The 19742-nt window shown below is 38.9% G+C and overlaps 1 long non-coding RNA gene across 1 annotated transcript in view; it reads right to left on the bottom strand.

Annotated features, from left to right (window-relative positions):
• Window positions 1–2641: 2641 nt before the first annotated feature.
• LOC143256391 (uncharacterized) overlaps window positions 2642–19742 on the bottom strand; it is a 53050-nt gene continuing 35949 nt past the window's right edge. Inside the window, exons 2-3 of the long non-coding RNA XR_013031335.1 lie at window positions 11488–11661; window positions 2642–2907 (exon numbers count right to left, since the gene is read on the bottom strand). This is a non-coding gene — a long non-coding RNA (uncharacterized LOC143256391). The remainder of the gene's footprint in view (window positions 2908–11487; window positions 11662–19742) is intronic.

The raw sequence follows: 19742 nt of genomic DNA, 5'->3' as shown, positions 1-19742 counted from the left end.
CACTACTATCTGTACACTGTAGGTAACATTAACTGTTTACTGTTACAGTTCTGTGTGTGTTCACCCTTCACTACTATCTGTACACTGTAGCTAACATTAACTGTTTACTATTACAGTTCTGTGTGTGTTCACCCTTCACTACTACCTGTACACTGTAGGTAACATTAACTGTTTACGGTTACAGTTCTGTGTGTGTTCACCCTTCACTACTATCTGTACACTGTAAGTAACATTAACTGTTTACTGTTACAGTTTTGAATGTGTTCACCCTTCACTACTATCTGTACGCTGTAGCTAACATTAACTGTTTAGTGTTACAGTTCTGAATGTGTTCACCCTTCACTACTACCTGTACACTGTAAGTAATATTAACTGTTTACTGTTACAGTTCTGAATGTGTTCACCCTTCAATACTACCTGTACACTGTAAGTAATATTAACTGTTTACTGTAACAGTTCTGTGTGTGTTCACCTTTCACTACTATCTGTACAATGTAGGTAACATTAACTGTTTACTGTTACAGTTCTGTGTGTGTTCACCCTTCACAACTATCTGTACACGGCAGGTAAAATTAACTGTTTACTGTTACAGTTCTGAATGTGTTCACCCTTCACTACTATCTGTACACTGTAGCTAACATTAACTGTTTACTGTTACAGTTCAGTGTGTGTTCACCCGTCACTACTACCTGTACACTGTAAGTAACATTAACTGTTTACTGTTACAGTTCTGAATGTGTTCACCCTTCACTTCTATCTGTACACTGTAGCTAACATTAACTGTTTAGTGTTACACTTCTGCATGTGTTCACCCTTCACTACTATCTGTACACTGTAGGTAACATTAACTGTTTACTGTTACAGTTCTGTATGTGTTCACCCTTCACTACTATCTGTACACTGTAAGTAACATTAACTGTTTACTGTTACAGTTCTGTATGTGTTCACCCTTCACTACTATCTGTACACTGTAGGTAACATTAACTGTTTACTGTTACAGTTCTGAATGTGTTCACCTTTCACTACTATCTGTACAATGTACGTAACATTAACTGTTTACTGTTACAGTTCTGTGTGTGTTCACCCTTCACTACTATCTGTACACTGTAGGTAACATTAACTGTTTAGTGTTACAGTTCTGTATGTGTTCACCCTTCACTACTATCTGTACAATGTAGGTAACATTAACTGTTTACTGTTACAGTTCTGTATGTGTTCACCCTTCACTACTATCTGTACACTGTAGGTAACATTAACTGTTTAGTGTTACAGTTCTGTATGTGTTCACTCTTCACTACTATCTGTACACTGTAGGTAACATTAACTGTTTACTGTTACAGTTCTGTATGTGTTCACCCTTCACTACTATCTGTACACTGTTGGTAACATTAACTGTTTACTGTTACAGTTCTGAATGTGTTCACCCTTCACTACTATCTGTACACTGCAAGTAACATTAACTGTTTACTGTTACAGTTCTGTGTGTGTTCACCTTTCACTACTATCTGTACACTGTAGGTAACATTAACTGTTTAGTGTTACAGTTCTGTATGTGTTCACCCTTCACTACTATCTGTACAATGCAGGTAACATTAACTGTTTACTGTTACAGTTCTTAATGTGTTCACCCTTCACTACTATCTGTACACTGTAGGTAACATTAACTGTTTACTGTTACAGTTCTGAATGTGTTCACCCTTCACTACTATCTGTACACTGTAGGTAACATTAACTGTTTACTGTTACAGTTCTGAATGTGTTCACCCTTCACTACTATCTGTACAATGCAGGTAACATTAACTGTTTACTGTTACAGTTCTGAATGTGTTCACCCTTCACTACTATCTGTACAATGCAGGTAACATTAACTGTTTACTGTTACAGTTCTGTATATGTTCACCCTTCACTACTATCTGTACAATGCAGGTAACATTAACTGTTTACTGTTACAGTTCTGAATGTGTTCACCCTTCACTACTATCTGTACACTGTAGGTAACATTAACTGTTTAGTGTTACAGTTCTGTATTGTTCTACGTAATTACCAAGTTTTTAGTGCAATTCACTTACGTAGTTACAGTTAATAATAATTCAACGACATAGCTGGTGTTGACAGACATAAAACACCCACGTTATGTCCTCTGTGAAGTGCTGATAACTCCTTCCATACAAACTTAAAATAATTAGAATGAAGTAAACATTACGTTGTACAGTTTTTTATTAGCCTTAAGAAAGGAAGAAATAATCACTATAAACCTCATTCTGATGTATTTATATATACTCGTTGTGTCAGCCATTTTGGGCTCTATTTGTCTCTCTCTATAAGGCATTTCTTTTCCTTCAGTGTGTAAAAACCTGGGAAATAATCCGTTATTATTATAGTTGAGAAGACGAGGGGTGGAATAGACGCTCGCGCGCGCATGTGTGTATGGGACTTACGGGGTATGAATAACAGAAACCCCGTAATGATACCATAGTATTGTGATTACGTGAATTTTCTCTGTATATAAACATTTAGAAATATTATAACAAATGCATAAATGAAACCAAGAGTAGAAACAAACAAACAAGATGGCGATACGATATAAACAGCATCACGGTAAAATATGCTGGTTTTCTTCTCTATAATAACTCACCTAACGATCTGTTTAGCATGAACAGATTCAGTAAGGGGTTGGGCTCGTCTGGGTTTGACGAAGATGGCGGAAGTGAGAATTTATAAATCCATAGGCCGACGAGTGGTTGCTATAGTAACGGTGAACGTACGACGACAAGACTTGAAGGTCGTTCCATTTCCGAGACAGATCGGTTTTCTCGTAACTCGTCGGTTTTACTCGGGTAAACTGGTCGGTCACTCGTACTTTTTCAGTCATTGTGGTAAGCGCGAGCCGTTGCGTTTCAGGTGGATCTCCAGTTATGTATAAAGAAACGTTAATAAATAAAAAAATGAATAAATTAAAAAGCTGGCCTTATTACACAGACAACGCGACAACTCAGTAAGGAAACGTTATAATATTTATGTTAAAGACACTGTTCATTTTAAGCACAGAGCTGCACAATGGGCTGTGCGTGGTATGCCTGTAGCAGGGAACGAACTCCGAATTCTAGCTTTATGAACCATCAACAACAAGTCTTTGTATCTGTCTTAAATATTTCAGTGCTAAACAACACCTTTCTCTTGTAATGTACCGTGGGATACAAGTCCTCAATACTAGGTAAAATACGGACTGATTCACAATTAAGTGTTTTTTTTGTTGTTTTTTTCCAAGGCTATGCGATATCCGTCCCTAATTTACCAACAGTAGAAACTGACTATTGGGTTGAGGAATAATTCGTGAGCGTTTTTTCAAGTTAACAAAATATATTCATAAATGAAACGCTTTCGCAAAATAATTCTTGTCATTTGGTAGATCATTTTTTGCTCTAATAGATGGTGTGTTTGATTTTCATATGTCTTTAATTTTTGCTTTCATTTTTAGCTCATTAAATGGAATGTCAAGTGGACAAAATCGAGCATTTTCGACACCATCTGCTTTTCGCATTTAATTTCTTGCAATTTCGTTTGAAACAATGCATACTATATACCTAGGTATTACATGAAATAAAGTATCATAATAAATGTTTTGGGTGTAATGTGTTCATGCATTGAAGTATTGTATAGTCTTGCATGTAATGCTTGAATGAAATTATTTAAAAACGCTCACGAATTATTCCTCAACCTAATAGAAAGAAGACGGCTAGTTATCACCAATCACTTTTGGGCTGTTCTTTTATACACACGTTTGATGACGGAGATTAGAATCCACGACAGCGAGTGAAGTGCCATAACCACTAGGCCAAGCCGAGCCCACAAAAAAGTCACAAAATGTATTATATTTTTGTACATGTGACAACCATACGTGTATAATTTATGTTACTTTTCTTTGTATGTTTCATTTTAGATTAAAATTATTTCTTTAAGATTGACCGCTCAAAAAGTTGTTAATCGATTGCTCTAATTATCAGGACCTGCTAGGCCTCAAATGAAGCGGGAGTTCAAACAAAATTCGTGTGCCAGTTTTAGGATAATGTGGATAATTGACCTTCTAAGCTCCAGATGAACTTTTAAAATTTAAACTGACGTGAAGAAAGATAACAATAATAAAAAAAACATTATTCATTTCGTAAAAATCCTCCAAATTAACAATGAAGTCGAGGTTGTGCACTCTTCACACAAAGATGTAGTTCACATCGAGGTTGTGCACTCTTCACACAAAGATGTAGTTAACATGGAGGTTGTGCACTCTTCACACAAAAATGTAGTTAACATGGAGGTTGTGCACTCTACACACAAAGATGTAGTTCACATCGAGATTGTCTACTCTTCACACAAAGATATAGTTCACATCGAGGTTGTCTACTCTTCACACAAAGATGTAGTTCACATCAAGGTTGTCCACTCTTCACACAAAGATGTAGTTAACATGGAGGTTGTGCACTCTTCACACAAAGATGTAGTTCACATGGAAGTTGTGCACTCTTCACACAAAGATGTAGTTCACATCCAGGTTGTGCACTCTTCACACAAAGATGTAGTTAACATGGTGGTTGTGCACTCTTCACACAAAGATGTAGTTAACATGAAGGTTATGCACTCTTCACACAAAGATGTAGTTAACATGAAGGTTATGCACTCTTCACACAAAGATGTAGTTGACATGAAGGTTATGCACTCTACACACAAAGATGTAGTTCACATCGAGGTTGTCTACTCTTCACACAAAGATGTAGTTCACATCGAGGTTGTCTACTCTTCACACAAAGATGTAGTTCACATCAAGGTTGTGCACTCTTCACACAAAGATATGGTTCACATCGAGGTTGTCCACTCTTCACACAAAGATGTAGTTGACATGAAGGTTGTTCTCTCTTCACACAAAGATGTAGTTAACATGGAGGTTGTTCACTCTTCACACAAAGATGTAGTTGACATGGAGGTTGTTTACTCTTTACACAAAGATGTAGTTAACATGGAGGTTGTGCACTCTTGACACAAAGATGTAGTTAACATGGAGGTTGTGCACTCTTGACACAAAGATGTAGTTAACATGGAGGTTGTGCACTCTTGACACAAAGATATAGTTAACATCGAGGTTGTGCACTCTTCACACATAGATGTAGTTCACATCGAGGTTGTGCACTCTTCACACATAGATGTAGTTCACATCGAGATTGTGCACTCTTCACACAAAGCTGTAGTTAACATTGAGGTGGTGCACTCTTCACACAAAGATGTAGTTAACATGGAGGTTGTGCACTCTTCACACAAAGATGTAGTTAACATGGTGGTTGTGCTCTCTTCACACAAAGATGTAGTTAACATGGTGGTTGTGCACTCTACACACAAAGGTGTAGTTCACATCGAGATTGTCTACTCTTCACACAAATATGTAGTTCACATCGAGGTTGTCTACTCTTCACACAAAGATGTAGTTAACATGGAGGTTGTTCACTCTTCACACAAAGATGTAGTTGACATGGAGGTTGTTTACTCTTTACACAAAGATGTAGTTAACATGGAGGTTGTGCACTCTTGACACAAAGATGTAGTTAACATGGAGGTTGTGCACTCTTGACACAAAGATGTAGTTAACATGGAGGTTGTGCACTCTTGACACAAAGATATAGTTAACATCGAGGTTGTGCACTCTTCACACATAGATGTAGTTCACATCGAGGTTGTGCACTCTTCACACATAGATGTAGTTCACATCGAGATTGTGCACTCTTCACACAAAGCTGTAGTTAACATTGAGGTGGTGCACTCTTCACACAAAGATGTAGTTAACATGGAGGTTGTGCACTCTTCACACAAAGATGTAGTTAACATGGTGGTTGTGCTCTCTTCACACAAAGATGTAGTTAACATGGTGGTTGTGCACTCTACACACAAAGGTGTAGTTCACATCGAGATTGTCTACTCTTCACACAAATATGTAGTTCACATCGAGGTTGTCTACTCTTCACACAAAGACGTAGTTCACATCAAGGTTGTCCACTCTTCACACAAAGATGTAGTTCACATCGAGGTTGTCCACTCTTCACACAAAGATGTAGTTAACATGGAGGTTGTGCACTCTTCACACAAAGATGTAGTTAACATGGAAGTTGTGCACTCTTCACACAAAGATGTAGTTCACATCCAGGTTGTGCACTCTTCACACAAAGATGTAGTTAACATGGTGGTTGTTCACTCTTCACACAAAGATGTAGTTCACATGGTGGTTGTGCTCTCTTCACACAAAGATGTAGTTGACATGAAGGTTGTTCTCTCTTCACACAAAGATGTAGTTGACATGAAGGTTGTTCTCTCTTCACACAAATATGTAGTTAACATAGAGGTTGTTCACTCTTCACACAAAGATGTAGTTGACTTGGAGGTTGTTTACTCTTTACACAAAGATGTAGTTATCATGGAGGTTGTGCACTCTTGACACAAAGATGTAGTTAAAATGGAGGTTGTGCACTCTTGACACAAAGATGTAGTTAACATGGAGGTTGTGCACTCTTCACACATAGATGTAGTTCACATCGAGGTTGTGCACTCTTCACACAAAGATGTAGGTCACATCGAGGTTGTGCACTCTTCACACAAAGATGTAGTTAACATGGAGGTTGTGCACTCTTCACACAAAGATGTAGTTAACATGGAGGTTGTGCACTCTACACACAAAGATGTAGTTCACATCAAGATTGTCTACTCTTCACACAAAGATGTAGTTCACATCGAGGTTGTCTACTCTTCACACAAAGATGTAGTTCACATCGAGGTTGTCTACTCTTCACACAAAGATGTAGTTCACATCAAGGTTGTGCACTCTTCACACAAAGATATGGTTCACATCGAGGTTGTCCACTCTTCACACAAAGATGTAGTTGACATGAAGGTTGTTCTCTCTTCACACAAAGATGTAGTTAACATGGAGGTTGTTCACTCTTCACACAAAGATGTAGTTGACATGGAGGTTGTTTACTCTTTACACAAAGATGTAGTTGACTTGGAGGTTGTTTACTCTTTACACAAAGATGTAGTTATCATGGAGGTTGTGCACTCTTGACACAAAGATGTAGTTAACATGGAGGTTGTGCACTCTTGACACAAAGATGTAGTTAACATGGTGGTTGTGCACTCTACACACAAAGATGTAGTTCACATCGAGATTGTCTACTCTTCACACAAAGATGTAGTTCACATCGAGGTTGTCTACTCTTCACACAAAGATGTAGTTCACATCAAGATTGTGCACTCTTCACACAAAGATATGGTTCACATCGAGGTTGTCCACTCTTCACACAAAGATGTAGTTCACATCGAGGTTGTGCACTCTTCACACAAAGATGTAGTTAACATGGAAGTTGTGCACTCTTCACACAAAGATGTAGTTAACATGGAAGTTGTGCACTTTTTACACAAAGATGTAGTTCACATCGAGGTTGTGCACTCTTCACACAAAGATGTAGTTCACATCGAGGTTGTGCACTCTTCACACAAAGATGTAGTTAACATGGAAGTTGTGCACTCTTCACACAAAGATGTAGTTAACATGGAAGTTGTGCACTCTTCACACAAAGATGTAGTTCACATCGAGGTTGTGCACTCTTCACAGAAAGATGTAGTTCACATCGAGGTTGTGCACTCTTCACACAAAGATGTAGTTAACATGGTGGTTGTTCACTCTTCACACAAAGATGTAGTTAACATGGTGGTTGTTCACTCTTCACACAAAGATGTAGTTCACATCAAGGTTGTCCACTCTTCACACAAAGATGTAGTTAACATGGTGGTTGTTCACTCTTCACACAAAGATGTAGTTAACATGAAGGTTGTTCACTCTTCACACAAAGATGTAGTTAACATGGAGGTTGCATATTTTATTATTCATTGAGTAAACCACAATTGTTTTACACAAAGCTACAAAATCCCCTCCCAACCATACACACAGTGTCACAGCGATATGTCTGCAGACTCATGCTGCTAGGAAATGGGTCTCAATACCCGTGGTGGGCAGAGCAGATATAGCTCTTTATGTAGCTTTGTGCTTAATTCTAAATGATCAATCAGCAATCAAGTTGCACAAAGGGCTAAGCTGTTCTTAATTTTGAGCGGACACACTACAGGGAACCGTCCAGCACGAGGGCTACTCTTGTCTGATCGAACAGTGAGTGGTATTTAACCCCCAAACCCAAAAACCGAAGTGCCCTTTTTTTAATGTGACAGCGAGTAGCAAACCATGAATCCATTGGTTTACGTTCCAGGCACGCCACCTACGGTGCAAGAGTGCTTGTTTCGAGATGCGTGAGTTTTAGTTTCAAATTAAACAGTGTTTAAATTAGTTTGATTTTTTTTAACAATACGCCTGCTATAACTTTCCAGCCCAAAAAACGTCTTTTGTGACAAATGAGTTGAATGGTTAGGTTCAGATACAGCCATCCATAACTTTTAATCACGGACCAATGGTTGGTATCTAGTCCAGAACATCAACCAAACAAAGCAAGGAATTTTAAATCATTTAAAACTTGGACAGACAACCCCTTCCTTTCATGGATGTTAACGTCCACTCACTCTCTAATTTCCAGGAATCCATTACAAAATGAATTGAGTTTCGTTTTTTTATATTTCAAAATATTTTGGTAATAGTTTTTATTAGTTTGAAAACTGTTCAACGTCACAGTTATGTGTAAGAAATAAAATAAACATGTTTTTAGTCATAACAATAGTTCACATTGAATCTGTATAATTTTCACTTATAATGGTAAACAGCTGACACAGATGTACATCTTTAATACAATAAGGTTGTACACTTTTCAAACACACACATACACTGGTACCTAACTTTTTAATTTGTAACATAAAAACAATCAAATTTGAAAGTTACTGGCTAACAGCTGTGTCTACATTGTCCAAAATTGTGTTGGTTTATTGTTAAGCACTAAGCTACACTATGAGCTGTCAGTGTTGTATCCCGGTTCTAAGCCTTCAGAGTTACAAACCATCTAGGATTGATGTGCTTGAATACACAAATGAAACTTTACCAGAATATTCATCCGTTTAACGTCAGAGGTTTTTGCAGTAAAACAGACTTTGTGCTCCTGTTCGTGCTGTGTTATTTGGTAACAACGAACTGTTAAGAACCTAAATACATTCTTTCTGAAGTTTGACACATGTAGAGCTTTATTCGTTCGGGCTTTAGGCTTAGCCAATGAGCTAGGTACTGGTAAAGTTGAACCTTTGACGTCAAACATTCCAGCGTCAACCAAGGGTCTGCCGATTTGGTTAAGGAAAACAGAAAGACACGTTGGACTCGGATCACGAGTAGCACCCCTTTTCGATAGCACCCCTTTTCTACAGTTCATTCAGCTCCACCTGGTAACAGTAAAACACGTCACCGTTTTTTCCCAAAAAGGAAATAAACTGTAGGCCCGGCATGGCCAGGTGGGTTAAGGCGTACGACTCGTAATCTCAGGGTTGCGGGTTCGCTTCCCTGTCGCACCCAACATGCTCGCCCTTTCAGCCGTGGGGGCGTTATAATATGACGTTGGTAGTAAAAAAGTAGCCCAAGAGTTGGCGGTGGGTAGTGATGACTAGCTGCCTTCCCTTCTTTAGTCTTACACTGCTAAATTAGGGACGGCTAGCGCAGATAGCCCTCGAGTAGCTTTGTGCGAAATTCACAAACACAAACTTATACTCTGCTCTGACGTCTTTTAAATTTAAGTAAAATTAATACGTAAAAGATAATTTACTCCGTGAACCAAACGATAAACACTTGGTTTTGTTACGTGTTAATTAATCTGAGTTGTTGTATGAAATACAATAAGATAGAATTTTCATAGCGTCTTACTGCTAAGCTTTTTATTCAAATCCAAAAAGCTTGAAAACCACCTATAAATAAATTGTATAGATTTACTTTATAGCATTGCAACTTATCTTATATGTTTGGTTGTTTCAGAGTGAAGCCACTGTGTCCATAGCTGGGAATCGAACCCCGGATTTTAGTTTTGTAAGTTTGTCCGTGACCTGCCCAAAGTATGTGAGTCGTTACGTACTTACAGTAGCACATAAAGGAGAAGCTACCAACACTAACTTACAGCTGGAATGTTCTGGGATATTATCTTGTATCTTCGAACAAAATGCCACGCAATTCCAAAAACGAATAAGACAAACAATAAGACAACGCAGTAAGACAAACCCTAGTTTAAAAAAAAACAACAACAACAACGAAAACGGTTGTGCTCGTTTTAAGTATTCAAACAAGCGTTTTCTCGCATCATTGTAGAAAAACAACCTTCCAAGAGATGTTAAAGGCAACTGGTAAAATTATATTCAAGAGTTCGTGAGCCCGTGAGTGTTAAGCCTTTAAAAGTAGAATATATTTTACTTTGTGTTCGTCAAAATTCCCTATTATTTTATATTTTTGTCGCGAAGTAGAAGTGGAATATTGTAAGTCTTCTGAAATATGAGCATATTGGGGGGCTATGATGTCATGATAGAAAGGTCAGATCAAGGTCAACCACGTGCATATGAACCTGGTGTTTCGGGCACTCGCAATCTGAGAATTTCAGGTTCATATCCTGACCCTAACTGTGCCTTCCTTTTCAGTCATAAAGACGTCATTGTGTGAGGTCAGTCCCGTTATTCGTTGGTAAAACAAATTATCGTAAAGGTTGGCGGTGGGTGTTGCTGTGTAGCTACCTTTCCTCTAGTCTATTTCTTGAAAATTAAGGACCTCATCGCAGGCAGTCCATGTGTGGCTTTGTGCGAAATTCGATTCAAACATGAAGTATTTTATCTCAAGAAACCAATGTGAAAATCGTAACAAAAATAATGTTTCTCAAATAATATCGATTGATCTTTATACCTTGACGTGAAAAGTGTCTTAACACCCTCTATCAGCAGAATTTCGTGTTCCACACATACTACACAACAATAGGGAAAATCGAGGGCTTTTGACTTATCCCGCGCGCGCGCGTTTGCAAGTCAACAGTACTAATAGTGTTAGCTACACATAAGGCCATCACGCCAGTCTTATACAACGACGAAGGAAGTCGGTATAACAACCAAAACCTCAATTACGAGACTATAACTTGCAAGAAAAATGAAACATAGAACTTGTTCGTGTTGTCCTTGCTTTATTTGTTAATTCATAACGGAAGATACATTTAACACTAGCACATGCAACTGTCGAAAAAGAAATAAACGTAACCCCTGCTTTTACCATTTAATGTATACAGGTTTTGAAAATCGCCAGTTAACTGAAATTTTGCTCCTAACGCCCATGGGTGGACGTGCATCTTCCCCGCGGTCTCCTGATGATGGGTGTTGTGTTAGAATAACCTTCGCTAACAAAGCAAGATCTGATCTAGTTAAAGCAATACGTGGGCATCTTAATGAAAGGCTTCAGTATTACTACTGTACTAGCATACTAAAATGTTATTAAAGTTCGAATCTCACCGTACAGGTCGGTTATAGACTTCTCCTGGCTTTCGGTACTGGAAGTAAACAGTCGCTGATTCTAAAGCAAGTTGGCTCTTCGTCTTACACTGATGGCGTATTCACAAAACCTTGCCGACATGTCGAGACGCCCGACCGAGTCCACAGGATGGCAGCCACAGGTCGATAAGGAACCTAGAACATTCGTCAGTTAATTATACCCCTCGTGCAAATTGTCAATACCGGAAACTAATGAGTCCTCGAGTGCTGCCATCTTCTGGGTTAATTGTAACACAAGCGTAATGTTTAATAGCCGAAAACATTATCATAACCCCACACAACAATGAAGTAGGTAGGCTTCGTCTGAAGACAGGTGTCACTCGTCGTATTATAAAAGTTGTCAAAGTGTTGTGTCGGTTAGAGTGTGGTTAGACTAATGAGTGCTTGTTGCAAAACCTGTTTTCACACCTAGCATGACTTGAAGTAGAGAACCTAACAGTTGTAACCAGAATCTCATGGGGCTTTAAAAAATCATTTCACCGAATACCAGTGTGATGAGTTTGAGCAAAGGTTCAGGAGAAAGTCAGTTACACGATTTGTAGGAGCAAAGGTTCAGGAGAAAGTCAGTTACACGATTTGTAGGAGCAAAGGTTCAGGAGAAAGTCAGTTACACGATTTGTAGGAGCAAAGGTTCAGGAGAAAGTTAGTTACACGATTTGTAGGAGCAAAGGTTCAGGATAAAGTCAGTTACACGATATGTAGGAGCAAAGGTTCAGGAGAAAGTTAGTTACACGATTTGTAGGAGCAAAGGTTCAGGATAAAGTCAGTTACACGATTTGTAGGAGCAAAGGTTCAGGATAAAGTCGGTTACACGATATGTAAGAGCAAAGGTTCAGGATAAAGTCAGTTACACGATTTGTAGGAGTAAAGGTTCAGGATAAAGTCGGTTACACGATATGTAAGAGCAAAGGTTCAGGAGAAAGTCAGTTACACGATTTGTAGGAGCAAAGGTTCAGGAGAAAGTCAGTTACACGATTTGTAGGAGCAAAGGTTCAGGAGAAAGTCAGTTACACGATTTGTAGGAGCAAAGGTTCAGGAGAAAGTCAGTTACACGATTTGTAGGAGCAAAGGTTCAGGAGAAAGTCAGTTACACGATTTGTAGGAGCAAAGGTTCAGGAGAAAGTCAGTTACACGATTTGTAAGAGCAAAGGTTCAGGATAAAGTCAGTTACACGATTTGTAGGAGCAAAGGTTCAGGATAAAGTCGGTTACACGATATGTAAGAGCAAAGGTTCAGGAAAAAGTCAGTTACACGATATGTAGGAGCAAAGGTTCAGGAGAAAGTTAGTTACACGATATGTAAGAGCAAAGGTTCAGGAAAAAGTCAGTTACACGATATGTAGGAGCAAAGGTTCAGGAGAAAGTTAGTTACACGATTTGTAGGAGCAAAGGTTCAGAAGAAAGTTAGTTACACGATATGTAAGAGCAAAGGTTCAGGAAAAAGTCAGTTACACGATATGTAGGAGCAAAGGTTCAGGAGAAAGTTAGTTACACGATTTGTAGGAGCAAAGGTTCAGGAGAAAGTCAGTTACACGATTTGTAGGAGCAAAGGTTCAAGAGAAAGTCAGTTACACGCTTTGTAGGAGCAAAGGTTCAGGAGAAAGTCAGTTACACGATATGTAAGAGCAAAGGTTCAGGAAAAAGTCAGTTACACGATATGTAGGAGCAAAGGTTCAGGAGAAAGTTAGTTACACGATTTGTAGGAACAAAGGCTCAGGAGAAAGTCAGTTACACGCTTTGTAGGAGCAAAGGTTCAGGAGAAAGTCAGTTACACGCTTTGTCGGAGCAAAGGTTCAGGAGAAAGTCAGTTACACGCTTTGTAGGAGCAAAGGTTCAGGAGAAAGTCGGTTACACGCTTTGTAGGAGCAAAGGTTCAGGAGAAAGTCGGTTAAACAACACAAAGGAGTACAGGTTCAGGAAAATGCAGTTACGCTACAATTAAGAATTAAAAAAAACATGGTAAAGCAATTAAAAAGCAATTCCCAGTATTACAGCGGTAAGTACAGGGACTTAAATTCGGGTTTCTATACCCGCAATGAGTTTTGCGGAGAAACCCAATCGTACATACTTTCTCCTAACGATAAACATTATTTGTAAGTATTTTCAAGAGTAAAATGAAATAAGAAGACATGAATTTCACTCTAAAATCTCTTAAGTTCTATTTTTATGATACCTTGTGAAAGACGGCGATTATAAACCCGCTTTATTCTCTGTAAACCGGGAAAGGAAGATACCGAGATAGTGGCTGATAAAAAGCGTTAGGGTTAAAGCGTTGTAATGTTTAAAAATAGAGATGTATTTTATGGTTTCATTAAGTTTCTTGATACACGACACAATCCCGGATGTACGATTTGATTTGTTTTCTGTATTTAAATAACAGGTTGATGCTACAGAGAATTATTCGTTTCAGGAAGCCGCTAGTGACAATTGTTGAATCGATTATTAGGGAATAGTGGTTTTCTTACACCAACCAATCAGCTTGTAAGGTTTAGGGCCGGGCGTGGCCTCAAGGTTAGCGTGCTAAGACTATGAACCTGAGGCTTTCTCAGTATCGGTCAATTGTTCCCGAAAAAAAACACTTCGCAGTTTTGAGCCGTGGATGTGCTATACGATAAAGTAAAGAGTCCATTAGAATATCCCAAGAGTTGGCAGTGGGTGGTGATGACTAGCTGCCTTCCCTCTAGTCTTACACTGCTAAATTAGGGACGGCTAGCACAGATAGACCTAGAGTAGCTTTGTGCGAAATTCAAAAACAAACAAACAAAGTCCCTTTATTACGCTGTTGTTGCATTTTTACTTTTCACTCTAATATTGTGCTGGGCGTGGCCAAGCTGTTAGCATGCCCGAACGGTAAATCCAAGGGCTACTTACTGGTCAGCGTCCCCTTGCGCTCTTCATTTTGAACGCGGGGCAAAAGGGTGATGGTTAATTATCAGTGTTTGATCAGGCAACAGTAGATCAAGGGTTGGCGGTGGATGTTTTCCCTCTGGTCTTCTGCCTCTTCTACAGTTAGAATGCAGCTTTTCGACAAAATTCTAAACCAATAAACGAATCTGGTGTTATGGAGAACCTAAAAACAATATTTAGTGACTACATCCAAGGCCAAGAGAAAGATCCGACGACCAATAAAATAAGGACTTTCTCCTCCGTACACACACAAACGCTCCCTAATGGTTAACAAATCATCTGTTTCGAACACAAGGTGAAATTTAAATTGTATTTGAGATAAAAACGTAGGTGTATTTGACATTTAAAAAACTTCGAAAATTATATTAATATTTATATAAAACATTCAGTTCTAATTCATAAAATGCTCGTCACCTAGCAACGCACGTGAAAAAATCTATCAAGTCTGTCTGCACGGGATGGGGACTGACCTCTCACAAGGTCGTCATCGTGGAGCACGTGGAGTCTCGCTCGATGCAAGAGGCCCCAATATTTCTTGAATAACACCGGCCTCGAAGCTGTTGAAGGCTGTATTTGAAGTGCTAATAGGTTTGCTAAGACTACAAGGAACCTAAGTCCTCAAACGCTGCGCATAGGCAGAAATCATGTGTATTTCTCTATTTATTTCAAAATTTCTCTTCAGTAATTCGTGTAATAATATTTTATTGTAACATGTAAAAGACACAGAGACGGATCCAAACTCCCATTGGGAGAAAAGGTGCTTAAAACTGTCATGTATGGAGTTTACCTGTTACCAAGAGATATAACACACACCGTTAGGTGTCGCGATTACTAACCAGTGAACGAAAATTACCGTTTCTGTATATTCGTCTACATTTCATGCTATTAAAAAATTGTCAAGGGATCCACCGCTCTGGATCAGTCCTTGATAATCCATATTTTTCTGTAGGCACACAACAAAACTTTGTTAAGGTAAAATCAAGTCGCAAACTTCGAATAACCTATGTTTTATTTGAAGTGTTCGCACAAAGCTACACGAATTACATCCGTGCTAACCTGCCCTAATTTGTAGCTCACAGATTACAGAAAACGAAGCTATGCTAACCTGCCCTAATTTGTAGCTCACAGATTACAGAAAACGGCGCTATGCTAACCTGCCCTAATTTGTAGCTCACAGATTACAGAAAACGAAGCTACTCAACAGCAATCATCGTCAACTCTTGGACTACTGTAATCAAATAGTGGGATTTGACTCCCACTCCTATGATGCACCCACGGCTCTAATATGCGAAACGCAATTCCAAGGTAACGGGATGCGATTTCTGGACTCTCTGATTCATCGCTCGGCACGCTAACAACTAGATATATACATTCACGTTAAGGCTGACGAAACATCTAAACATTAGGAGTGCTAGGCTTAGCTTAATGTTTTATTTAACACAACAAAATTTCCCTGTGAACCGATTAAGAAAGCTTTGACTTTCTTTCTTAACTGCATTTGCTGTTTCCATAGACAACATACGTTTTATACCTATGGCTTCTAATACCTGAAGTTCTGGGTCAGAAGCACGTGAGGTACAATGTTTCTAGTAAGCTTGGAAATTTAGGCTAGAGGTTCGCGTCTACAGACAGTTGTAAAGTTGGACTGGCCAATTAAAGCTAGGTTAAGTTAAAAGTCAAAATAAACAGACGAACGCACAGCGCGAGCACAAAAACTGATTGACAGAAAGACAGATAGAAAAAAAATGAAATTTTTACCCCGTAATATGGAGTCGAGTTGGATATAACCGGTTTTTTTAGATTGCTTTGACCTATATCTCCGAAGGCAGTATTCGTAATGCCTGTTGTTATTACTGTTAGTGATTGTTCAAAACAACCGTATCTAGTTTGGAGATCAACTTTTTTGAGACTCTAAACCGTCTTTGGTCTGAAGAGTTAAATGGTCATCCATTTTATAGACTACATTAGAAGTCTGTTAATGGTTTGGTATCATATCAGAAACGACTGGCTTACCTTCAGGATTAATGGTAACCTTTGTTGTTGTCTCTTGTGCGTCACAAGTAAATAAAAGAATATTTCGAAGACTGTTTAAAAGGTTCCTAAAGGTTCCTGTGATTATATATACAGCACTGTTGTTTCCTTCTTTTAGTACTCAGTATAAAAGAACTGACCAAAGAAAGAGACATCACTCATGTAAAAACCCATAAATGACCACGGTATTTTGTGTGAATCACCACCTATTGGTTACCCAAAAACGGTCATTGGTAACTCCCTCCCTCCAAACAACTTGATGCATGCACAGCTTAGGTTTATAGGTGAACTCTGAACTGCGGATTTGAGCACTGCAAGTTTCCAACCTCAGCGCTTATCCACTGAGGAATGTTATTTATAAGTTGAGTTTTAAACTGTAATGGAACGTCTATCAGTAGTTTTGGGACAAACTTTGCACGACAGGAACTTTGGAAGACAATTTTATAATGGTAAGCATGGGTTATTGGTTAAGAGAGTAGACTCGCCGCCCTGGGATCCATCTATTTGTTGGTATAAAGAGTAGCCCAAGAGTTGGCGGTGGTTGGTGTTGACTAGTTGCCGTTCCCCTAGCCTATCGCTTCTAAATCAAGAATGGCTAGTGAGGATAGTCTTCGTGTAGTTTTTCACAAAATCCAACAAACAAACTAACCAAATGCATAAATTTATGGGTGAATATTTCGTAAGATTTCCAGTTTTAAAGCTATGTCTTTAAGAACGTCACGATTTAAGAAAATATCCACAAATCCATTGTGTCGGTTTGTTCAAAAACAAAACAAAAAAATCACCTATAACAACTGACAAACAATTAACTTTTCTAACAATAGAGCGACATCTCTATTTTGAACAATTGAACTTCTTGTTTTATCTGAGAAAATGAAAACAAAGTTTAGTATGGAGTTGCCTATTAGAAGATTACTTGGCTTCAATGTTGTTGCCTGGCATGGCCTAGCGCGTAAGGCGTGCGACTCATAATCCGAGGGTCGCGGGTTCGTGCCCGCGTCACGGCAAACATGCTCGCCCTCCCAGCCGTGGGTGCGTTATAATGTGACGGTCAATCCCACTATTCGTTAGTAAAAGAGTAGCCCAAGAGTTGGCGGTGGGTGGTGATGACTAGCTGCCTTCCCTCTAGCCTTACACTGCTAAATTAGGGACGGCTAGCACAGTGAGTCCTCGAGTAGCTTTGTGCGAAATTCCAAAACAATCAATGTTGTTTTGAAATATGATTTTAAATTTTGTTAAATCACCCTAGTCTAATTTATTTGTATTTTTGTTCTCTGCTAAAACAGCCTTTTGTTTGTTTTTGAATTTCGCACAAAGCTACTCGCGGACTATCTGCGTTAACCGTTCCTAATTTAGCAGTGTAAGACTAGCGGGAAGGAAGATAGTCATCACCACCCATTGCCAACTCTTGGGCTACTCTTTTACCAACGAATAGTGGAATTGACCGGCACATTATAACGCCCCCACGGCTGAAAGGGCGAGCATGTTTGGTGCTACGGGAATTCGAACCCGCGACTCTCAGATTACGAGTCGAACGCCTTAACCGACCTGACCATGCCGGGCCTAGTACAGCGGTAAGTCTGCGGATGTAAAACGCCAAAATCAGGGATTCAATTCCCCTCGGTGGACTCAGCAGATAGCTCAACGTGGCTTTGCTATAATAAAACACACCCTCTTTGTATTTTTATAAACCTATTCGGCAAAGTTCCAGTTTAATGGCTCCAATGAACACTACCATCTCCTTTTAACCCTAAATGCGCTTTGTTTTTCCCAATCATTCAGCATCAGCTGGGTCACATATCTAATATTTGTGTGAAAAGCAACATGACGTTGTTCATTCGTATATTTAAACCAATCATATGACGAAAATCGATCAGCAGTAACAAAAGTCTGCACTTCTGTTTTTCTAGTAATTACTTAAAAGTTAAGTAATTCTATCGTTTCAAATATCTTGAAACACAAAACGTTATCATTGTTCAATAAGAAACGACATGGAACAAACTCTATACTTTTTTTAAAAAGTCACTTTTATACGTTCTAATGACTTCGTTTTTCTATTCGTTCAGTTGTTCATTTTTTGTTTGCTGCCCAGTGAAAAGATTCTTTATAAATGTTAGAATAACTATTTAATGCGTAAGGCTATATTATATAATTATTATTAATTTATCTTTAAAGAAACGAGCAAAAAAAACATAAAAACAAGAACCTACGAACATCAGAAAGAACATGCAAAACAAACCCAGAAGAACGTAAGTGGTTTTTCCCATTAACTTCATACTGATTTCGTCTGGACTTTAGCCCAGTGGTCAGCATACAGGGCTGCCTTTCGTAAGGCCCAAGGTTCAAGCCGTAATATGCAACGTACTTTCACCTAGAATGAGGAACTTGCAATCTTCTGGCAGGTATCTTACTCCTGACCCGTAGTTATGAATCTAGAGTGACGACCTGTCATCCAGCTCCTGGGTTATTCTTCTGTAATTGATTAGTTGGGTTTGACTGACACTCTTATAACGCACATATGGTACTAAATGGATCGTGTTTTTTGTTGTGTAAAGGGGACGCAACTAGAAATTCACGGCTTCACAGTTTGGCCACGTAAAACACTAGACCACGCCTGGCCCCTGTAATAATAATAATAATAGCAAAGTATTTTTTGGCATAATTTTGTACTTTACACATCAGTAAATAGTTCTATTCGTGTTTTCACTCGTTCTTATAACACGCACAAAACTTAGCCAAGAAAGTATGACCTAATACGTCTACCCACCACCATGTGTTGTCACCATAGAAGTATCGAATGGGTTATTCGTTTAGAGCGATTAAAAAAAATACACTGTACATAAAAAAAATCGTCTTTCTTTTGTGATGAACGGTTTCAACCCCTCTCTCACCAGTCTGTCTTCCTGTACAGTAAAGAGTTGGGGGCCTATCCCGTTTTGGGTTGGCCAATCCTTTGTTGTGCATCTGTCGTGTGAGCGTACCTCACCAGATGCACAGTGGCTTTTACCCTCTTCACATGACAGACTGAGAAAAAAAAAAAAATGCCTCTTCGTCAGAGTGGGTTGTCCACAGAGAAGAGTTGGTGACGTTAGCAAATGAAGGTTTAAAAAAAATTGTCGAACAAAAAAAAGGAACCCGGAATTCTTATTTTAAAAAGTGAAGTTCGGTTGGGTGTACTAATATGGCGTTCATGCGAAGTTCCATTTAATCGCATTTTAAAAATTCCCGTTCGGTTACAAAACAAATTAATCAATCAACATGGTTGTTGTTGTGTTGAAT

Source organism: Tachypleus tridentatus, chromosome 7 (genome assembly GCF_004210375.1).
Source record: "Tachypleus tridentatus isolate NWPU-2018 chromosome 7, ASM421037v1, whole genome shotgun sequence".
In the NCBI taxonomy this organism is placed as follows: Eukaryota; Metazoa; Arthropoda; class Merostomata; order Xiphosura; family Limulidae; genus Tachypleus; species Tachypleus tridentatus.
This window is presented reverse-complemented; position numbering and strand designations above follow the sequence as displayed.